The sequence below is a fragment of the Ixodes scapularis genome, unplaced genomic scaffold (genome assembly GCF_016920785.2).
Source record: "Ixodes scapularis isolate PalLabHiFi unplaced genomic scaffold, ASM1692078v2 PGA_scaffold11__112_contigs__length_91849675, whole genome shotgun sequence".
Taxonomy (NCBI): Eukaryota; Metazoa; Arthropoda; class Arachnida; order Ixodida; family Ixodidae; genus Ixodes; species Ixodes scapularis.
Genome location: NW_024609837.1, coordinates 14,619,821 through 14,642,509, shown reverse-complemented (window position 1 = coordinate 14,642,509; position 22,689 = coordinate 14,619,821). Strand labels below are relative to the sequence as shown.

The 22,689-nt window shown below is 51.1% G+C and overlaps 1 protein-coding gene and 1 pseudogene across 2 annotated transcripts in view; one reads left to right on the top strand and one right to left on the bottom strand.

Annotated features, from left to right (window-relative positions):
- The window catches only part of LOC8039546 (UPF0764 protein C16orf89 homolog), an 81,342-nt gene that overhangs the window by 33,164 nt on the left and 25,489 nt on the right, over nucleotides 1–22,689 (bottom strand). The window lies entirely within an intron of this gene.
- LOC120838886 lies at nucleotides 9,843–10,018 on the top strand (annotated as a pseudogene).

The following is a 22,689-nucleotide window of genomic DNA, read 5'->3' as shown; positions in this document are numbered from 1 at the left end:
ACACCGCTTGGGTGACGAGTCTTGCGACCTCGACCTCGTTGCTGACAATGTCTTTTTCATGATTTCGCGGCCGTCTTTCTTTTCTTCTTTCAACCAAACCTAAACAGACACCCATTGAGTGCACAAATAAATTGTCGTAATATCATGAAAACCAAATTAAATGCAGATACGCCTCCTCCACAACACGAAGATGTGAAGAAGAAAATTAGACGTTTACAATTCTATGTAACGTCGATTTGGAGCGCAGCTCTTGAGGAGGAGGAGGGGAGGGCATGCCCCTGCTCCCCCTCCGTACCCTCCCATCCTCCTCTCTTGCTGCCCTCCCATTTAGCGGAAAATTTTCGACAAATTTCCTGCTAAATTGATGTGCGACGCGTGTCACGTCACGTGACTAACACGTTGCGTTACGTGTGACGTCATTTAGGAAACGTCTCGCTAAATTTAGCGGAAAAATTTCCCGCCGAATTTAGCGACAAATTTTCCCAAAAAGTTTAGCGGGAAAATTTCACCCTCGTGACGTCACACGTGACATCACGTGTGACGTCATGTGTGACGTCATATGCAATGCGCAATTACGCTGGCGCCGACGCCGACGCCGCTCAACTCGGAAACTGGCGCCTAAGAGCTGCGGTGTAAAAAAATAAAACACCAGCGCGGCTCCGAATGACATGATGATAGCTGGCAAGAATGTTGCATATGGCATATTATAGCCTCTAGCTATTGGTTATGGAGTTGGTTATGCCCGGTAAGCCGTTAGTGGGGACCAGAGGTTCTTTTTCCCAGATGGAGACCCAAGTAGGAAAGTTGGTAATCCAGCCACAAGGAGGCTCTCGCTGACCATTCTAAATAGAGTGCCTTCATACACGCGCGCGCTTTTGCTTGTGTGGTGACATCTCAAGCGCGAGACACATGCGCGAAAAACCCATTCCATCCGACGTCCGATCCGACAATACGACTGCCTGATCCGAAAAATTTGGTCGCTTCAGACGTCGGATCGGCGATTTGACATGCGTCCAACGCGCCAGATAGTTTCGCACGGCGGACGGACTGTCGGAAGCGTCCAGACAATGACAGCACAGGTAGCGCGAACGTTATAATGACGTACTGGGTCTGTCGGGACGAACCAGAAAACGGGACGGGCGACGGGAAGCCGGACGCGTGGATCCCGCTGACCCATTCGAAAAAGATGGCCCCGGCAAAGAATGCACGCGCCAGAAACGAGCTTCTAACTTCGCTCGTGTGAACTAAACCGTCAATCTGGGACCGGAGATCTGTGAACACGGACCTCCGCTGGAGTGCTTAGATCTCCTGGGCGGAGCCGAACGGATCGTCGTGTTCGCATGCAAGGTCGGAAGCGTGTTTCTCAAACTGTCGCGTGCGGCGATTCGGAGCGGCGTTCGGACTGTCGGATCGGACGTCGGATCGGACGATACTGCCGTCCATGTGTCTCGCGCTTCAGCCATTTTTCCGCCCAATCGGTTTTTTATGCATTTTGAAGCGCGCGCAATCTGGTGTCACTCAGCGCGAGGGCGTAGCTTTGGCTAATGCATAGACGCCATTTTACCGCCCAAGTCACGCCCCGAGCGCGCGAGAGCGTCACGCGCTGGCACATTCAGAATAACAATGGATGTCTTCATCCTCAGACAGACAGACATGTCAGCGCTATAATTCTAAATATCAACTTCAGTAGCGTTAGTAGCAGAATATACATAGCAGTAGAAGAATACTCGTAGTAGTTCCGCTGCATTTAAGCCGGGTGAACATTGCATCGACTTCAAAATAAAACAGAATTCAGTGCATAAATGAGGAAAATTATACCAAATGCTTTTCGAATACGGGGAACTATTACGGACCTATAGAGTGAAGTCATGAAGCGGTGTCGCGTTATAGACTTTTTGCAGTAGCTGCGCATGGGCGCTGCCATAACCGACCTCCAGTTTTTGTTTCCTTTTATTACGTTTACTTGTTCATCATTACCGTTGCAGGTCAGGTCATTGCCATTTTAGATATTATGGTGCCCTCCTCCACAGCACTGGCCTTTGTGGAGGCTCATCAACGCCCGTTTCAGTGGCTCGGTATCTCGGCAAGACAAGAGAAGGTCAGGAATGGCAGCTGTAATCTGGCGCTGCGTATAAAGCATCTATATGTAGCGCCATAGCCTCCTCTATATACTCACAAACCCTGGCAGTTCGACAACGGAGTCATAGAGTGGCCGGCCGGTCGCAGATTTTCAGCGCCAGGATCTGGTATAGGACAGAGCATAATGATGATGATGATGATGCGGCTGTTCCCTTTAGATCGGGCGGGCTCGAACAATATTCATGCGCAAGCCTGGGGGCATTTGCGTGTTATTGCCCCCTAAGGTAGATCTTTCTCCACCAGTCCTCTAATCGTCTCTTTGTTGCCTCGACAGACGGCCTATGTGGGCCACTGGAGGCCGTAGTCTCATTCGAGGCAGGCCTGTCCGCTGGTGCGGCTGGCCTAACCTCACTGGTTTGTTGTCCATCTCTAGTAGCCGTGAAGCCCAATACTTCGGCAAGCTCCAGAGGGCTTTGAAGGTCACGGTCGTTGTCTCGTGACTGGGATGGCCGGAGTCCTGCGCATCCCAGTACAATGTGTGCTACTGTTTCGTCGTGGGCCCCGCACACCCGGCACACGCTCGTGGTCGCAGTAGAATCGAAGTGACGTCTGTAAGACAGAGTCCTTAGTGTCCCGGCTCGTGCCTCAAATAGCAATTTCTGGTATTCAGCGCACAGCTTCTGCAGCGGCGAGGACCCGAAACATGGTTTTCAAACCCCACGAGAAAAGAAGCGGTAGCGCGAAGGACGCGACGAGCACGAGCGGACATTCCATCGCTCGGGAGAAATGTGTTTCGGCGTCTCGCCGCAGCGGGGCGCCCGTTACATGCCTCTCCTCTCATCCGTTGTCTGTCGCACTACCTTTTCATTTTCGGCGATCGTGTCTCGTGGCAATCTGCCAGGCTTTAATGTCAGTATAGAGGAGGCTATAATATCGCGCTCTCTCCTATACCACAACTCCCAGAAATACTTGCAGCTGCTCGCCCTTAGTAGCACAGGGCCAGAACGAGCGATCTTCCAAAACTTTGTAGCAGCTTGTTTTTACTCAGACCTTTGTTTTTAGGACACTCCTTTCTTGTTTTATTTCAATGCGTTAATTAGTAATTACTTAACACCATACGACGTGCCGAGAACCTTGACCCAAATATGTGTGCTTCGTCAGCATCTATTATACACCAACACGCGACGCTGACGTCACGTTTCTGCGGTGGCGCTGCTATCGGCAGGGAGCATGCGCAGATGGTCCAGCTGACGCGAACCTGGTTTCTGCGCAAGTGCAGTGCCCACACCTCGCGTGGAAACTACGGGTTTGCCCACACCTCGTGAGGGCTTCTTACTACTAAACAGCGCGTTGGCCCATAACAGCTATTGAAGCTTTGCTGAGAGTCTGTGGTCATTATTGTCTCTTTATTTCGATCATTTTCGTTTTTCCTCTGTCGCTGCACTTCGTCTCTTTCTAATGTTCGCCCTCTAAAGAAAAAGTTGAAACTTGAACAAAAACAAGTCAACAAAAGCCATTTCTAACGTGTTCCACGGATCACGAGGTGCGCGAGACACGTCTTTCGGGAACTAACGCGTCGACCTCCATATACGAGAAAGAAGAAGCAGTCAAAGAACGACCATGCTCCAGGACTTAGCCCGAAAAGAACCCGGGCCAGAACAAGACACCGGAGTCAGCCAATGATCGATGCCAAACCCTGCAGTGAAGCGTCTTTTTCGTGTGCGAGCGCATCACGACTCTTCCACAACCGGAACGAAAGATGTCCACCCCAACTGGACTGGAGGCGTCTTCTGGTAAACTCGGGTACCTAGAAAAGCTTCTAGTCGAGTGGAACCAACGTAGAATTGCCGTCGCGCGCAACAGTCAGCGTTGTTGCAGTGGCGGCTGCCAGGTAGACCTGGGCCTGCTCTTGTCTTGCCTGGTGTTTCTAATATTCCTATGCCTCCTGATGGCAGTCTTGTTGGCCTACAAGCAACGCCGAACCCGACACTTCAAGATGAAGACCCAGTGATTTCGATGTTGAGAACTTTTACTCGCTGTTCAAGGCTTGAGAATCGGGTGGCTCATCTGGAGCAAGCTCAATTGCTTCCGCTTTGTTTCTGGTTATCAAGTGGATGATGACTGCTCTGTTTTATAGGCGACGGGAAGTAATGTTGCCTTTCTTACTCGTGCGTGCCGTTTGTCAAGGGAGCGTTGTTTACATTTTACTTTCCTTGTTGCAGTGAATGCGACCCATTATGTGCTGAATGCTTTGTTTCGTCGTCCAGCCCTCCCCTTTCACCTCGTTCCACGCAGATACATGAAATGTATGCCAGACTACAATGTCTACTGTAAATAATGTCACTCAAACACAGTTTCTCTTGTTCGTATGTGGTACAAAGAGATACGTTATGTCGCGAACCCTTGACGTATCGTAATTTCGGACACTATATCCGGAGGGATGAATTCTGAAAACATTGTGAAGATAAAATTACGTCATACATATCCGAGACCCGTGAAAAAAAAAAAAAAGGCACCATTGTGTGAAGTGTTGTGGTAGTGTTTTAATTTTTGTCTTTCATGTTGCTGGGTGTTTGCAGATGAACAGATGAAGGATATGACACATTTAACGGCCTCGAGATTTGACAGCAACGCGTGCAGCGATGAAGAACGGATCTGAGCTCTATTTGGACCTGGTTAGAAGCACTGTGTGTAGGGAGTATTCACTGGCGGCCATATCCGTGGGCGCTGCTGCTGAGCGCGTGCTGACGGCGAGCTTCCGCAGCCCTTTGGAGCGTGCATTTAGCACCATCAAGGTGGCCGGTCTTAGCAAGCTATTAATGTGAGCTCGTTTTGAGCATGCGCTCTAAACATCGCCCTCAAATATGGCGTCCAGTGAATACCTCCTATAAGCTGCGGGCGTGAGGTCAGAGCTGAGAATTGCACACTCCAGCCACTGTACTCAGTGAGGGGGGTTTCCGTCGCACATCGGTGCGACGGAAACAGTTTCAAAGAAATAAGTGCTCGTGCGCCTTGCTACAGTGTTCTAGAGGAGGTTGTAGTGGCAAGAGCGGCGGCCGCTTTGTGAAGTTTTTGCGCGTAGACGACACCATGGCGCTGCTGTTCTGTGCCCTAAGAGCGCGCCCCCGTCAGCCCCATCATCAGCGCTGTTCGGCGCTCACTACTGTGGTTTGACTGGAGCTTTTCGCGGTGCGAAACAACTGCTAATGTTGTTCTGTATACTCTGTTTCACTTTATGATGTACCGCAGGAAAGGCTATAAGCGCGAGCTCTTTGCTCTGGGGCACATCTCGGCGGCACACGCTCTCGTGAATCAAGAGCAGCTGCCATCGCTATGAGCTTGCGCTTCTAGCCTTCGCTGCGGTACAACATAAGGTATTGGCGACGTGCGCGACCGAAAGCGTCGCTGTGGTCGGCCTTCCACGATTGGCCCAAAAGCTGACTATGACGTCGGAAAGGGTATACCATCGACGGAATTAAGAGGAATGAAAGAACTTTAATTTCGACGGTGTTGGCAGTGTTGCTTTGAGACCGCAATGATTTCAGGCTTCCACCATGCTATTTACAAACACCATCGAACTTGTTGTTCGCAAGGTAATGACGTCACAAGGGGGAACCATAGGAGGGCGCCACCAAAACATCTCGCCGCTAATAGTAAATTGAAGTCGCTGCGGTACAATCGCTGCGGTACAACGAAGTATAGTAAATTGTAGTTCTGCCTTTGGACTAATGCCTCTAGAGTGTGTGCCATCCTCTACTTGAAATATTCTCGTGTTTTGAGGGAGATTATTTAATTAATATCGACTCCCCCCCAGTACTGACACATCGTTCAGCAGCGCTATCACTTGGGCTGCAGGCTTAATAGCTGCGAAAGAAGCTCTACGGTGATACATTTCGGAGAAGCGTACCGCGTCACCCTCGTCATCTTCTTCGTTCATCGCACACGTGCCATTAATTATCCTAGGGCACAAGAGTGCCTTCATACACACGCGCGCTTTTGCTTGAGTGGTGCCATCTCAGCCATTTTTCCGCCCACTCGTTTCTTTATGCGTTTTGAAGCGCGCGCAATCCGGTGACTCAGCTCGAGCGCGTAGCTTTGGCTAATGCATAGACGCCATTTTACCGCCCAAGTCACGCACCGAGTGCGCGGGAACGTCACGCGCTGGCACATTCAGGGCAACAATGGATGTCTTCACCCTGAGACAGACAGACATGTAGGCACCCTATAGGGCACAGAACTCCAGCGCCACTCGCGGTATCTACATCGACCGTCTTCACGCGCTTCATTGTAAGCGGGCGCCGCTCTTGCCACTACACCCTCTAGAACACTGTAGCCTTGCCTTCTTTGCAAGCTTTACAAGCTACAAGACCGAGCTCCGGCCTTTGAGCGTTCTTGAGAGGAGCACGTGCGCTCCTGCAGGTGCAGGAATCGTTCAATCCTCGAGCTTGTCGCTTGTAATATCATGGCCGCTCCAAGATTTTTTTGCGAGGAGCGAAACCAGCGCGAGAAAAATCTCGAAGGCCGTGATAATACTAGAATAACGTATGCCTTGTCATCTATGTAGTATGAAATCACAAAATCCTAAAATTTCAAAAGAAATCTATCACTGATCCCCCCCACGATAGAAGCTTCGTATCAGTTGCGGAGCTTGCGCATCGGGGCCGAGTAGAGCCACTCTATATGGCAGCGTAGCTGCCATATAGAGTGGCTCGATATGGCAGCCACTCGATATGGCAGCTACGCTGCCATATCGAGTGGCTCTAGGGCCGAGCAAAGCAATAGACGCTTTCCGAAATCCAGTCTGGCCACTTTGATCACTATCATCATCTGAAAATGGGCATATGTGCCGTACTACTCACTGGTACTACTATACTTCGTTTCACCTTATGTGCGAGCGAAGGCAAAGCTGGAAGCGCGAGCACGAAAGCTCTTTGCGTTCAGGCTTTGCTCGAGCGCGCGAGCTGGGGAGAAACGCAAAAAGCGCTGGTCTCGCGCTTCTAGCTTTGGCTTCGCTCGCAGAGAAAGTGAAACGAAGTATAGTAGAGTCAAGGTAGAGTGTACTAGAAAGGACGAGTGGGGCCACCTAGAGCCACTAAATGAGCTTATTTAGTGGCACTAGGGCCACCGAAGTGCATTTCGGTACCTCCGGATCTGGGAAAAAACAGATAATCCAAGACTTCGCTCTTAGCGCCCTATCGGGCGCTACGAGCGAAGTAGTTCGAATTAGCCTTTTCTTTTTTTTTTTATGAAGAACGCGTTTTGTTTTAATGCCAAGCACGACCGGCACACTGGTCAACGTCGGACGATATTTTTTATACAACCTAGACGTCAGGCGTCACGTACATAAAGTCACCGCGACCTGACTTGTCGTCACAACGACATGCGACATCAGGACGACGCCTTAACGTCCACGTCATCATCGACGTTGACAACGTGCGTTACACGACATCAAGACTGCGTTCTGACGTCATATTGCGTTGATGTTGACGTTGATGACGACGACGACAACGTCACGGGACGTCAAGCTGACGGCGTCCTTGTCAATGCGACGTCATAACGACGCTTGGTGTCAGTTCGTCGACGTCGTTGTCGACACGACGCAACTCGACGTCACAAAGACGTCCCGACAGCTTCACGACGTCGACGTCATCGTCGACGACGTTACACGACGTCAAGACTTCGTCGTGACTGCGCGTCGACGTTGATGCTGGCGAAGGCGACAACGTTACACGCCGTCAAGGCTTCGTCGTGACGTCGTTGTGACGTTGACGTTAACAATGACGTCAGGACGACGTTAACGAAACTTCATAGCGATGTTTGATGTTGCGTGGGTCGTCGACGTCAACGTGGGCATCGACAACCCTATCCACGTCCTCCTCGACGCAGCGCGCGACGTCATGACCGCGTTAACCGGCGACATGTCGTGAAACGGCGTCGTCCTCAACGCGAAGTGATGTCACGACCGCGTTACAACGGCCGCTTGATGTCGCGACGCGACGCGATGTCACGACGGCCTTACGACAACATCTTGACGTCGTAGTCGACGATGACGTCGTGGCGTGGTCGTAACGTCACGTCGTGATGTGGTGCTTTGACGTTACCCCTGGCGTCAGAATCCTAAAAATACAATGTAGCCCCTAAGGCCGGGTATTGCCCATATGATCTTGACCTGTGTCGTTGGTCGATCGCAGCGAAGGTGGCGCTGCGACCGAAGTGGCTTGATTCTGTAACAATTGCGGTGCTACGCTACGCTATGCGTTTCTTCGCTTCCTGATAAGATTAGTTGCAGCGGCGCGGGATTGCATTTTTTCTTTTTGTCCGGTCCTGATTGGATGCAGGATCCTTAAAAGCGAGCTTGCTTTTATAATAAAGACACATCGTCTTCCAGTAGCAACAGAGGGAGCCTGTCTGTTTCTTCGGCAGCCGTTTCGTCGTCGAACCGCCGGAAACGTAACAGTTCCACCATGATCGCTTTCCATATTTTGAAGTCCAACTGAAAGCATGAGCGGAGCGTGTAGCTTGTCCCACTCGTACTTTCTGCTACACCCTACTACTGGCGACCTTCTGTTTACTGATGAATGAACAAGTTGAAGATACTCCTAAGCTGAGGATTCGAGGCCAATATGCATTCAAGACGTGAGCAAAATGCGAATTAGGAATTGAATGCAAGAGCTGCGTAAACGTTCATTTTGTTAGCACACAGTAGCACACACTCGACTTCAAAGCCCCTTGACGTATAGAACTTTATCAAGGCGTCTATCTGGGTTGGCGCTTCGTTCTGAATGATTGCATCTTTGTGGCCATCGACACTGAAAGAGATGATCGAGAAAGAACTGTACAGTGAAGAGCACATTTTCGTTTGCCGTTGACTTGCGAAAGTGATGGTGCCCGATAAAATACTGCATATTAAAGGTTCATTGCCGCCATTAGTACGGCAAAAGTTAAGCCGCCGTTTCAGCCACCAGATGGCATTGCATTTCGGAAAGGGTCTAATTCTGGGTTGATCCCTACAGTCGACTCTAGCGCTTCCGAGGCTGGTTTCACCCGGCTCCGTCAGCTCCACGTCCAAACCTTTGCATGTTCCGGTTCTGTACGTTGGTACTGAGAGCGTAATGCAGAGGGCGATCGTGGCGGCTTGCGCGCGATATCTCGCATGTTCATCTTTGCATCGGCCGAACATGTGCAGCTTGTTAAGTACAGGGTGTCACAAAAGAAAATTTACACGGTCTTTTTTACCGCAAAAATAAACTAGGCATCGCCGAACGCTCATTCTCCGCCCAAAGGTATAGAGTAAAGGTCACAACCAGATGCCAAAGTTTCAGCCCGATCCGTTATCTTAATCGAAAGCTATAGGTGATTTTCTGAAAATTTCAATGGGAAAATGGAGCCCATTTTCGCCCGTTTTCGGTTTCTGGTGCCATAGAGCCCCATGTGTTTGAAAACTCCGTCGGCCGCCATTTTCCCATTGAAGTTTTCAGAAAATCACTTATAACTTTTGATTAAGTTATCGGATCGGGCTGAAACTTTGGCATCTGGTTGTAGGGTGCCTACAAGCAAAAGCGCGCGTGAGTATGCAGGCACTCTATCTGGTTGTGACCCCTAGCGCTACCTTTGGGCGGAAAATGAGCGTCCGGCGATGTCTAGCTTATTTTTGCGGTAAAAAAGACCGTGTAAATTTTCTTTTGTGACACCCTGTATATGGTTCAGTAAAACGTTCTTCTTGAATTTGAAAAACACGAAAGAATAAAACATGTAGGGATGTAATTTTTTATGTAACAAGCATCAATAAAAATCTGTGCTTATCAGTTTAATATCTGATATGGATCTAATTGGTCCAAGATATGAAACCTATTTTTGTAAGCGGTGTTGCTCCGAAGCTTGCTTCGAGGAAGCCAGGGTTGCTCGGGTACTGCACTTTTTCTGGTAGTGGCCCCTCCCCGTCTAGGGGAAAATAACTGATAACAAAATCAGAACATACGACATTTGTGCGATGCGTGGTTCTCGATTGTTATCCCGAATCGGGAAAGCGTATCAGAAAATGCATTACCATGTCGACGTCCGAGGGCGCACCGGTCATACAAAGTGGCGGACGTGAGAAGGTTGCCATGTTACCATGTGTGTGACTTCCACTTTAACAGAGCGGATGATTCTGACGGTTTAGAAACACAAAAGATAATGCCATCCTGGAGTTACCTCGAGGAAGATGGGAGCTCGTTGCACAAGTGATGCGCGAAATTCCAAAACTACGGCTTGTCCTGTCTGCGTCCACGCCCGGGTTAGGGTCGCAACTGCTACGTTCTACTCCGTTTCACCTTATGTTGTACAGCAGCGAAGGCTGGAAGCGCGAGCTCATAGCGTTGACAGCTGCCCTTACTGCGCGAGAGCTTGTGCCGCCGAGATCTGCCCCAGAGCAAGTAGCTCGCGCTTATAGCCTTTCCTGCGGTACAACATAAGGTGAAACAGAATAAGTACAGGGTGTCACAAAAGAAAATTTACACGGTCTTTTTTACCGCAAAAATAAACTAGGCATCGCCGAATGCTCATTCTCCGCCCAAAGGTAGAGCTAGAGGTCACAACCAGATGCCAAAGTTTCAGCCCGATCCGATAACTTACTCAAAAGTTATAAGTGATTTTCTGAAAATTTCAATGGGAAAATGGAGCCCATTTTTGCCCGTTTTCGGTTTCTGGTGCCATAGAGCCCCATGTGTTTGAAAACTCCGTCGGCCGCCATTTTCCCATTGAAATTTTCAGAAAATCACTTATAACTTTTGATTAGTTTATCGGATCGGGCTGAAACTTTGGCATCTGGTTGTGACCTCTGGCTCTACCTTTGGGCGGAGAATGAGCGTTCGGCGATGCCTAGTTTATTTCTGCGGTAAAAAAGACCGTGTAAATTTTCTTTTGTGACACCCTGTATATAGTACATGCATCAGGATGGAACGCGGAGTTTACAGAACCAGGGGCGCCCGCGACGCGCTTAGTGCCTGGTCAGTCACGCGTTGCGCCCGCGTTGCCTCTCGGGCGCAAAGCATTGGCGAGATATGTAGGAAGCTCCGCAACTGAAACACGAAGTACTTCATAATGACGTCCAATCCCCCTGTACGAAAAAAAAAAAAAAAATGTAGGTGTTGATACAGCGTAAAATCGGTCTGCCTTGGAGCTACGGCAACACTGATTTATGTGTATACAAGTAATTTAGCCAGTGCGCTACCACAGCTGCATGAAGTCGTTGACGTGCATCACGCTACACGGCCGCACGCCGGTACTACAGTGTTCTAGAGGGTGTAGTGGCAAGAGCGGCGCCCGCTTAGAATGAAGCGCGTGAAGACGGTCGACGTAGATACCGCGAGTGGCGCTGGAGTTCTGTGCCCTAGGAAAATTAATGGCACGTGTGTGATGAACGAAGAAGACGACGAGGGTGACGCGGTACGCTTCTCCAAAATGTAGGACCGTAGAACTTCTTTCGCAGCTATTAAGCCTGCAGCCCAAGTGATAGCGTTGCTGAACGATGTGTCAGTACTGGGGGGGGGAGTCGATATTAACCGACTCAAAACACGCGAATATTTCAAGTAGAGGATACCACACACTCTAGACTAGAGGCATTAGTTCAAAGGCAGAACTACGATTTGCTATACTTCGTTTCACCTTATGTTGTACCGCAGCCAAGGCTAGAAGCGCGAGCTCATAGCGTTGGCAGCTGCCCTTAATTCACGAGAGCTTGTGCCGTCGAGATGTGCCCCAGAGCAAGAAGCTCGCGCTTGTAGCCTTTCCTGCATGTACATCATAAGGTGAAACAGAGTATACAGAACAACATTAGCAGTTGTTTTGCACCGCGAAAAGCTCCAGTCAAACCACAGTAGTAAGCGCCGAACAGCGCTGATGATGGGGCTGACGGGGGCGCGCTCCTAGGGCACAGAACACCAGCGCCATGGTGTCGTCTACGCGCAAAATCTTCACAAAGCGGCCGCCGCTCTTGCCACTACAACCCCCTCTAGAACACTGTACCGGTACGAAGATCATCCACATCGAAACGTGAAGGAGTAGAGATTGAACCCAGAAATCCACAGCGCGAGCTTTCGCTTCACGTGCTCCGACCCCCTCCCCCCTTTCCGGACGAGTACAACGTCCTTCGATCGCTGTGAGATTGCCGCAAAGGACGAAGAAGAAGCGTGCCGCCATGCTGGCACTGATCTTGGTTGCCGTTATGCTTGTTCTGGTTGGCATGTTCGCATTCTACAAGGCCAAGACACACGCGAGAGCATGCATCGGCCGGTGCTGCGGTGAGTGGCTAGGCTCACTTGCCAGTGGGGCGCGTGCAGCGCGTGTTAAAGACTGACGTGGCTATTCCGAGCTTCGTCGCTTTCGCATCTTTGAAAAGAAAATCGGCTTCAACCGACGTCGAAACTACCGTTCCGGGACTCCGACGACCCAAAGCGAAGAAAGGAATCACAGGGAGCCCCAGGCCGGGAGAGATCTCGACACCCGGGCCCACCGATTCAAATGACACCCGGGCGAGGCTTAGCTCACCCGAGCTACGCCTAGGCATGATGTCCGCCTCGGCTCCGATCGCACCTGAGGTGAGTACCTCGCCCCCGACGCCGCAGTCACAAATCGATTCAATGGAAACGAATGAAGTGGTACCGCAAACGGCCGGACCAAGTGTATCGGCAACGTGCTCGACTCCCCAAGCTAGGAACACAGCGTCGGCCCAAAAGAAACCTACCGAAATGTACAAGGTGAACATCCGGCCTCGGGAGCAAATGGACTTTTATCAAGTGACGACGCGGGAGATTGAAACAGCAATCTTTGCAGTCATCTCCGCCACTGCCTACCAAGGGCTAAATCGTCACAAGCCATCGAATTCTGCCACGGCGTACGTCTCCACGCTAGAGGACGCCTTCCAGCTAACAAAGTTATTGACTGTTCAACAGCAGGGTAATCGAGCCGTGCAGGTGCAAGCGTATCTAGCTTCAGGTCCGAACGTCCATCGGTGTGTAGTGAGAGGCGTTGTACCCGACCACCCTGATCAAGATATTGTACCTGATCTCCGTACACCATCTCACAGAATTCTGGCGGCTCGCCGACTAGGCAAGGGAGACACATACCTCCTAACCGTTCAAGGTGAGCAGCAAATACCTGAAATCATCTATCACCTCGGGGCGATCCTGCGCCCACGAGAATACAAGCCATCTACGGTTATCTGCTACCGTTGCTGCCAACCAGGACACATGAAGGCCTTCTGTCCTGTACAAACTGTGAACCCTGAATTGGTCAACGCTGACGGCAGCGCGCGCTACCAGTGTGGCTTATGCCGCACTAACGATCACTCAATTGCCTCACCAAAGTGTCCAAGAAAGAAGAAGCTGGCGGATGTTAAATCCCGTAAGACTGACAAGCCCGCTCCTCATACCGGCAAAGCATCGATTTTGACGAAAAATCGATTCCAAGCCCTAGCCGAAGAAGGGGAAGAGGAGGAAAGTGATCACACGGTATCATCAAACGACGGCCTTGGGGCACTACAACCCTCGTACGCAGCGATTGTCAAGGCCACTAGGAAACTTCAGCAACCGCCACGAAAGACAGCCACATCTCAACATTCGTCTCAAGATCTACATGGAGCTTCGCAAGAATCCAGCAGCTGTCATCAACCCAGGGGTGCCAAGAACATGCCGTCTCGTACCCCACGGCGTGGTCAGGAGGCCCGGTCACCCTCAGCGGCAGAAAATGTCAACATTGATGATGTAACCGGTCACTTGCTGTCCGTGGCCAAAGCACTGGACACACTTACAAGTCAAATCGCTGCAATGCAATCCTCCCTAGATGCCGTTCTTATGATCCTGCAGCGATGGATGAGTCGACAGTAGAGTGTCGTCCAGCCCCTCCGCTCCACATATTACAGTGGAATTGTCGTAGTAGCCGTCAAACGTTTGGGGAACTACGCACTAGAATATTGTATCGTCTGCTCAATCCATGGCTCATCCTTGTACAAGAACATTTGGAACTCATTCGTATCCCCACGTACTGCGGCTACCATTCACCGTCCATTACTGATGCCCGGCATTTAACGACCTCCGACTCCGAGCCCTCTAGGCCCGGCAAAGCGGCTATCTATATCAAAGATCATCTTCAGCACGCCCCAATAGACCTATCAAAATGGTGCACCTCCCGCCAGGAGGTAGTGGCTGTCCTCGTCCGGACACGCTACAATTGTGTTGTGACAGTCTCTTTTTACGGAAAACCTGGAAACGTCCGTCATAATCTCGGGTGGCTTGAACACATTCTCTCGCTCCATCCCAACATACCTATTATCGTGGGTGGCGACTTCAATGCCCCCAACACGAAGTGGGGGTACAAGCAGGATTCCCCCCGAGGCCGTCAAGTATACGATCGCTTCACCGATCGAGGATTCCATCTTCTCAACTTGCCAGGTCCCACTCGCCTAGGGAACCCGTCCAACGCTCCGGACCTCACCTGGTGGCGTGGGACTGGCAATCCGGCATGGAGGACTGAAGACGACACTTGGGGAAGTGACCATTTTCCGATCATTATCAAATGGTTCCCAACGGCATATAACCGCCTCCGGAAGCAAGTTCAGGTTACCGATTGGGATAAACTTCGATCATCTCTTAACATCATGGCGCAGAACCCAGAAACAGTTCAGAGAGACATCAAAGAAGCCATGATAGACTGCACCACGACTACCACGGTGCACTGTGATCAACCAACACCTGATCCCCACCTCCTCCGCCTGTGGCAACAGCGACTTGAAGCGGTCACATTGGCAGCCCTACACTCCGACGACCACCAACTTCAGGATGAGGCTTCCCACGTGGCAGCTAAGGCACGCCGCCACGAGAAACGACTTACACGCCAACGCTGGCTTGACTGGTGTGCCTCGTTGAGTAACCCGAAGCACCCTGAGGCTCTTTGGCGGACTTTTCACGCTATGGAACGACCTCGCCAAGCTGAAGGCCGGACTGGCAACATTCAGTTGCGTCTGGGGCTCACCGACGATGAGTTTGCGGCGCGCGCGGCGGATACCTTTTTCCCTCGACATGCCAGCCCGTCGGTCCCGCGCCCTGTCACGGCTATGCCTGACACTACTGGCATCACTACGCCCTTCACTCTGGCTGAGCTCCAAGACGCCATCGAGAGTGCTAGTCGCCGCTCTGCTCCAGGACATGACGGTCTCCCGTACGAAGTGTACAAGAACCTCGAGGGAGAGGCAGTCACAGATTTGCTAGCTATCATCAATAAGATCTGGGAAGCCGGCGAGCTCCCCACATCATGGAAACACTCGATTGTAGTGCCGATTCCCAAACCGGGCAAGGCACCGACCGGCCTCACAGCTCTGCGGCCTATATCACTGACTCCCACCATCTGCAAAATCTATGAGCGTATGATGGCTAAACGTATCTCTTGGTGGCTGGAGGCCCACTGTCTCTATCACCCCAACCAAATTGGATTCCGGCAACATCTCGGAACGGAAGATGGCCTCGACCGCCTTGCAAAGGAAGTCCTACATCTGTCACCCTATAGCCACTTGGTTCGCACACTTGTAGCTACTGACATATCAAAGGCCTATGACAATATCGCTCACGCCCCACTGTTGGAGGCAATGGTGGTCCTCGGCCTCCCACCTCGTGTCATAAATGCTGTCCACGCCTTCATTACCGACAGAACTTTCGCCGTCCGTCTATCATATGGCGAGTCGTCCAATTTCCTATCGAACTGTGGCGTGCCCCAAGGCTCAGTACTTGCACCACTCCTATTTAACATTGCATTCCTTCCCCTGGCCTGGGCTCTCGCTGATATACAACACCTTCGTTTTTTAATCTACGCTGATGATGTCACAATGTGGTCAGTTCACCCATCCCTAGAGGTGCAACAAAATGCCTTACAGGCCGGGCTGAATAAACTAGACTGCCATACAAAGACTTTTGGCCTGACGGTGTCTCCCGAGAAATCGCAATTCCTTCATGTGTGCAACAACGCTGCCCGGAAGAAACTGCCATTGACTCCCATGCCCCTCAGAATAGGGTCGACACAGCTTCCGATGGTTACACAAGCCAAGATCTTGGGACTCCTCATCCACCAGTCTGGCTCAGCCAAGCAGTGGCTTCAAGCGGCACGCAAGACGGCGGCGTCTACAACACACCTCATCCGACGCATCTCGAAACGATGTGGCGGAGCGGGGACTGAGGTAGCCCAACGTCTGGTTAAATGCGTCCTTCAACCTCGATTGATCTACCAAGCTCAGTTCCAGCGTCTCACTGCATCTCAGTGGAAGAGTATTGAAATCATCAATAGGGATGCAATTCGCGGCATGACTGGTCTCCCTCGGCATACTCCTACCTGGCACCTGTACGAGTATGCGCAACTGAACACTATTGAACAACTTGTCAATCAACGAAGAGAAGCTCGCAATCTGAAACATACCATCACTCCTTTGCACGAGGAACCTCCCCGCTGCTCTCCGTACGTTGGGGCTCCACCGCCACCATGGTACTACACTACAATTACTACCAACAAGCCTGCTACCGTCCGCACGCATCCGTCCGGCTCCGCGCCACCACGAGTAGAGCAGGTCGCGGCCCCGAGCTCGGATGAGTTCGCGATAGATGTCTACACCGACGGAGCAACGTGCCAACATGGCATCGCTACCGCAGTGCATTGTCCATCTCATCCTTCCATTGATACATCGGCGTTCTACGCCACACAGTTGGACGATCCGCTTATCGCCGAGTTATACGCGATTCGAGACGCCATACAAGCACTAACGCGGATGCCCGATGTCACTCGAGTACGCGTTCACACGGATTGTGCCTCTGCCATCCGACATCTCAAGTCAACGCGATCTTTACTACATATTTGCCATGAGATTCATGCCCTAAATCGTACATCTGCTAAAGAAGTCCGGATTCTCTGGACCCCTGGGCACCAGCACGGTACTCACCAGGACAAAGCCCACCAAATCGCTCGAGCCCTGATTGAACATCCCCCCCTTGATCCCACCCCCATTCCGGATGAGCCGGAGGCCTCACTCGTCGTGGGCAAGGCCCGCATAAGGGTCGCTACGCGTGCACTCATTCCCGCGTGCCCACATCCTCTCCCGGCGGGCCTGCCCCGGCGGGAGGAGGTCCTCCTCGCAAGGATCCGGACGGACTCCGCAGTCACCCCAGCAGTCTTGGCCTCCTGGGGCCGAGGCCCCGATGATGCCAGCCCGGCGTGCCCCTACTGCTCTGCCAGGGCGTCCGCAGTTGGACTCCGACACATTCTCTGGAATTGCCCAAATCTTCAGCACCGCCTCCTTCCCCTGACTCAGGCACGAGACCTCAACCTAGCATCCCCTGAGGACTACTACAAATGGACCAGAGTGAACGCGCATGCCGGAGCCCTTTTGGGCTTTATACGGGATGCACACATAGCGCATTTAATCTAAACTCTCAAGCTTTGCTTGTTGCACGAATAAAAAAAAAAAAAAAAAAAAGGCTCACTTGCGCTCTTCTAACCTTTGTGTCCTTACGTCATACATCACGTCGGTGCGACTGCCAGGCATTTTGTTACACGTGTTGCGCGTTTTTCGTTTCGAAGTGCGTTTTTCGCGACATTGGGCGCTACAAATACTGCTATAACAAAGTGCTTCTTTGGCGACCATTGCAGTCAGCGAGTAGTGCTTTTCTTGTTTATCGCTGCAGTAGGACGATTGGGCAGGAGATCACGAATCACGCCCCAACCAGTTCCATTGATCCGTGTGGACTACGAACGTAACATACTTTTTGTTCGTAACGCAGCGTTCGGCAGGGGCTCCCGTTCAATGAGTGAAGCACCGGTTGATCACGAATTCTATAAACAAATGCAGCACTCGTGTTCATTCTAAACCCCGCGCTATAGGATCGTCGCAAAGACATGACGCAAAGAATCCAGTTCACAGGTCTGTTGAAAACTGATGGCGCCCGATAGCACAACTATACCGTCGTCGGCCTGCTGCTGCCACCAGGGTGCGCGCCTGGTTCGCAAGACGTAGAGTACTTGTAGATGTTCCCCCGCCCGTTTCGGTTTGGATGAGCATCGTATGCCGGCGTGCGGTCGCGTATCCCTACTTTCTGGTGCACGTTAAAGACTCTGGGCTAGCGATTGCACTGCACTGTCTAAATTGCTCACTCCCGGCTGTATAAACAAACACAAAACACAAATAGCACGACGCTCGGGCGACACGAGGGGGCGTCGCCCCTAATACAAAAGGGCTTCGACCACAGAGTACCGGGACAACATGTACAAAAGACTGACATGCTTCTTTATATTATTTTATTTTAATTGAAAGAAGAATCTATTTCGCACATAGCGGAGGCCGATGGGGCAAAAAGTCAGCGCCCCAATGCTAACTGGAACCGAAAAAAACAAAAAACCTCTGAGTTTAAGTTTAGCGGCAATATTCTTTAATAATGACCTTTGATAATTTAATAATGACGCTTCAATTTTCCATTTGTTTAGTTTGTCTTTTTACGCATGTGGTTATAGTGTACGCCTTTCTTTCTGCAGGCGACCGAGAGGAGAATGTATGACGCCTGAAGTTGGCTTTGGCGCCGTGGCCAAGGCCGCCTTGTTCGCATGGGATCGCTTTGGCGAAGAAAAGTTGTGGGACACCATACACGCGCCTCTATTAAATTAATCTGAAAACAATGCACCCTCCTTGACTCGCATACGTCGCGAGCTCTGCTGAAGCTGTGCGACGTCTGATCAGCGAAGATTCTCTTCTAAATCATTAGATAGAGTGTATATGAACCACAACAACCCTTCCTGTCACTTTAGCGTTCGCCGAGTGTCCTTTCCAGTCGGTAAAAAATGAGGTATTCTGAGCTTGACAGATCGGCTTTTCTGCCTACGCCTGCTTTGTACCTGCCAACGTTACTTCGGTTAGAATCTGCTTCAGCGTAACCTGGCAAATGGCAGAAGCGACGATCCTATAGCGAGCCAATAGAGAGTAGTATAGTTTGTGTCGAAAGCTGCAAAAACGATCCCCGATACCCTGCCGACCCTATTGCGCATGCGTTGCATTATCGAGTATCGTTATCAGAGGTATCGGCACGGTCTATTAAAAAAAACTAATTTGTGCCTTGGAGCGAAGTACATGACAGCATGCCTTCGGCGTGTGCTCCTCCTCTGGAGAGCTGTCACGTGATTTTCTTCGTTCTTCCGATTGATTCACGGGAGTTGTAACGTTCGCTCTTTGCCAATTTGGAAATGGGGCTAGCGAATGCAGGTTCTTGCTGGAAGTTGAGTAACGATTCAATTTCCTGTGATGATCGCCACCGAGGTCACCAGCATAACCATAGCCTCCTCTATACTCACAAAGTCTGGCAGTTCGACGACGAAGCCATAGAGTGCCCGCGGTCGCATATTTGGAGCGCGAGGATCTGGTAGTGCAGAGCATTTCTCGGGGAACCTGGACGTCAGCGCACAGCTTTTGCAGCGGTGACTACTTGAAACATGGTTTTCAAACCCGACGAGAAAAGAAGCGGTAGCGCGAGGAGCACGTGCGGGCATTCCATCGCTCGGGAGAAGTGTGTTCCGGCGTTTCGCCGCAGCGGGGCGCCCGCCACGTGGCTCTCCTCTCATTCGTTGTCTGCCGCTCTACCTTTCTAATTTCGGCGGCCGCTTCTCCTGGCGATCTGCCAGGGTTTGTCAGTATAGAGGAGACTATGACACAACGCTTTACAACTACCGCAACTACATGAAGAAAACAGAGTATCGCATTCCTTTTCCTTTCACGGTCAACTCCTCATGGGCTCAGGAGTCACATGGTCAAAAATGATTCAAAGACAAGCGGACGACGCACGCCACGCAACGCACGCGCATGGAGAGGAAAGAGAAGGTAAACATTGCCGGCTCACCACCGCGGCAATCATTGTCGACGAACCCCGGTTGCCAGGTTGTATACCAGGATCGTCGTAATATTCCTGGGATATTTCTGCCAGACATTTCTGGTCGGACTTCTCGGTTGCCGTGTATGTTAGCGCACCGAAGCTCGGAGCCCGTGGAGCGAAAGCTCGCTTTGTTGGATAGAAGCGCCGAAGGACAGGAGCAAAGTGAAGAAGGTGACGACAACACGCAGTGTTCCGTGTTGTCGTTACCTACTTCACTTTGTCCCTGTCCCTCGGCGCTTCTAACTCAGTCATGAACCAACTAGCACAACTGAACTTGTCCTCGCTTTGCTGCACAACAGAAGAAGAATGTATTTATCGGTTTATTTTTGGCACAATGCAATGTATCGGGGCCCGTCAAAGCCACAAGGTCTTGTGGGATGAAGCCCGGCAGTCGGTTTTGTTTTTGTTTTTAATTATTAAATAATTATTAGTTATAATTATAATTAATAATTATTGAATTATAATCTCGCGGCAAAACACAAATTAAGAATACCAATGCACAGGGACGGGGATTCAATGCCCGTCTCTTCCCGTTTGGACCTCGATGAGCATCGTATCGGCGTTTTTGTATCACTACTGCGTGGCGTACGTTAAAGACCTCGGACGGTAATGAACTGGCTCTCACCTACAGCGGGCAGAACACACGCCCATTAGAGCTGACAAACTTCTCGCATCCACACAACGCAATAAGAATTACTGTCGACGCAAACACGCACAAACCAAGAGACAAACAAGCAGCAATTTATTCCGCTGTCTGAAAATAGACCTCTATAACTCGAGGCCCACTCGTCCCGGTGTACACACAAAAAAGCTTCCGCTTGCGAGAAGACCGCGTACCAGTAGCATCGGGTTGGCGGGGCTTCTCCTCCCACGAGCAACGGCAATGAGTCAGCGTTGTTGCCTTTCCCGTTCTTGTTGGTCGAATACCTGTCCGGGTTCCCGCATACGATATCTGGCCGCCTGCTTTATGGCCGTATTGTCCGCCACCGCAGTCCTTGTCCGCACCGAACGACGTGCCGGAGACCGTTGATTCCGCCTGCCAAAGGCCATCGGTCCCACCGGAGCCCGATTCCGGTTGAGAGAGGAGAAGGTAAAAGGGGGGAGGGGAGAGATTTCCCTATAGCTGTGAACGGACTTTCCCGTATACACACCTCTTCTTTGAACGCAACATTTCCGATGTTCAGCGTGGACTGCCTCAATTACTGAAAGCCCGTGCAGTCGAATTTCGACGTTATGACAGTGATGTCGAGAGCAGACACGAGTGCCGTGTCCGCGTTCGACTGGGCATCGTGTAGAATGAATGCTTTGAAGGATGCTCGGTCTCGGGTCTAAATACTGAGCTGGCACCATCCAATGCTGATGACGTTCTATGGGAGAAAAGGAAGCCAGGCCTACACTCGCCTCTCCGATGAACGGCTTCGTGCCATAGAATCTGAAGAATAGCCTGAGACCTGTTCAAGAAGCATGTTGTTGTTGTTGTTATTATTGTTTTTTACAAGTTCTTTTTTTTTCATATTCGGGTATGAACTCCAAAGGTGTGTTCAGCTTTAAGCTCATCTCTTTGATGATCGGATTCCAGTCACCACCTGAAGATTGGGCAGCACAGATTGGGCGACCGAACAGTGTACCGGGCGCATAGTGGTCGACTGTCAAATAATTGTCTTGTGTGGTTCGACAGCGGGAAGTTGATCAGCCCCAATGGCCGTCCGCTGTCTCTGTTGGAGATAAGAAGGCCAGCGCAGTACGACCGCTAGCCTGGGGTCTTTAAAGTTCATCACGCAGTAGTGATACACACCCGCACACCGCGGTATACGATGCTCATCCAGATCGAAACGGGCAGGGGTGGGGATTGAACCCAGGATCCCTGGGTTCTTCACCGGGAGCTTTCGTTCCTCGTGCTCCGAGCGCTCACCTGTCATCACCAAAGTAACTCAAAATTGCAGACGCAAAAAAAAAAAAAAAGGAGGACGTGGTTGAGTTTGAATAAGTGACATATCGAATTTGGTTCTGTGTTCCTTGGCCAAAAGAGGCCTTTGGATGCGGCGCAGGCCCTCAAATTCCCGAGCTCGGTCCGGACGTTATGCGTCGGAGCGAGCACGATGGGCGTCCTTTCCTGTGTGTGACCTTCCTCGAGCGAGGCTACGCGAGCAGAATTCGGAAACGGTTCGTCGTGGATATAGCTTCCTCCGGAGAAGACACAAAAGCGAAGGCGCAGGCATTGGCCCACTTCATGGAAGGGGCGTCACCTCCATGAGGACCCGTGACTTGAGCGGCCTAAAGATAAAAGGGTGAAAGCGTGGCGTTCCGAGCGCTTCGAGCGCGCACTGCGCAAGGAAAGCCTACGCGTTCGAAGAAGGACGCTCTTTTAGTACGGCAACAACCGTTATTGGCGAGGTATCGCAGCAGGATCCCCGTGTGTGCTTCGGGTAAGACCGTTGACGCCGTAGGACGTCACGTCCCTTGACGTCACAGGGTCATGTGACCTCACCCGATGTTATAGTGCTTCCCGCTAAATTTAGCGGATAAATTGTGACATTACACGACGCGACGCCACGTCCGATTGTTCCGTCACGTCACTCTAAAGTTTCCACACAATAAAGCAAATAAAATTGTCTCGCTCAATGTAGTTGAAGAGCTTTCCAGCGTAAAAAATGATCCGCTAAATTTAGCGGAAGTTTAGCGT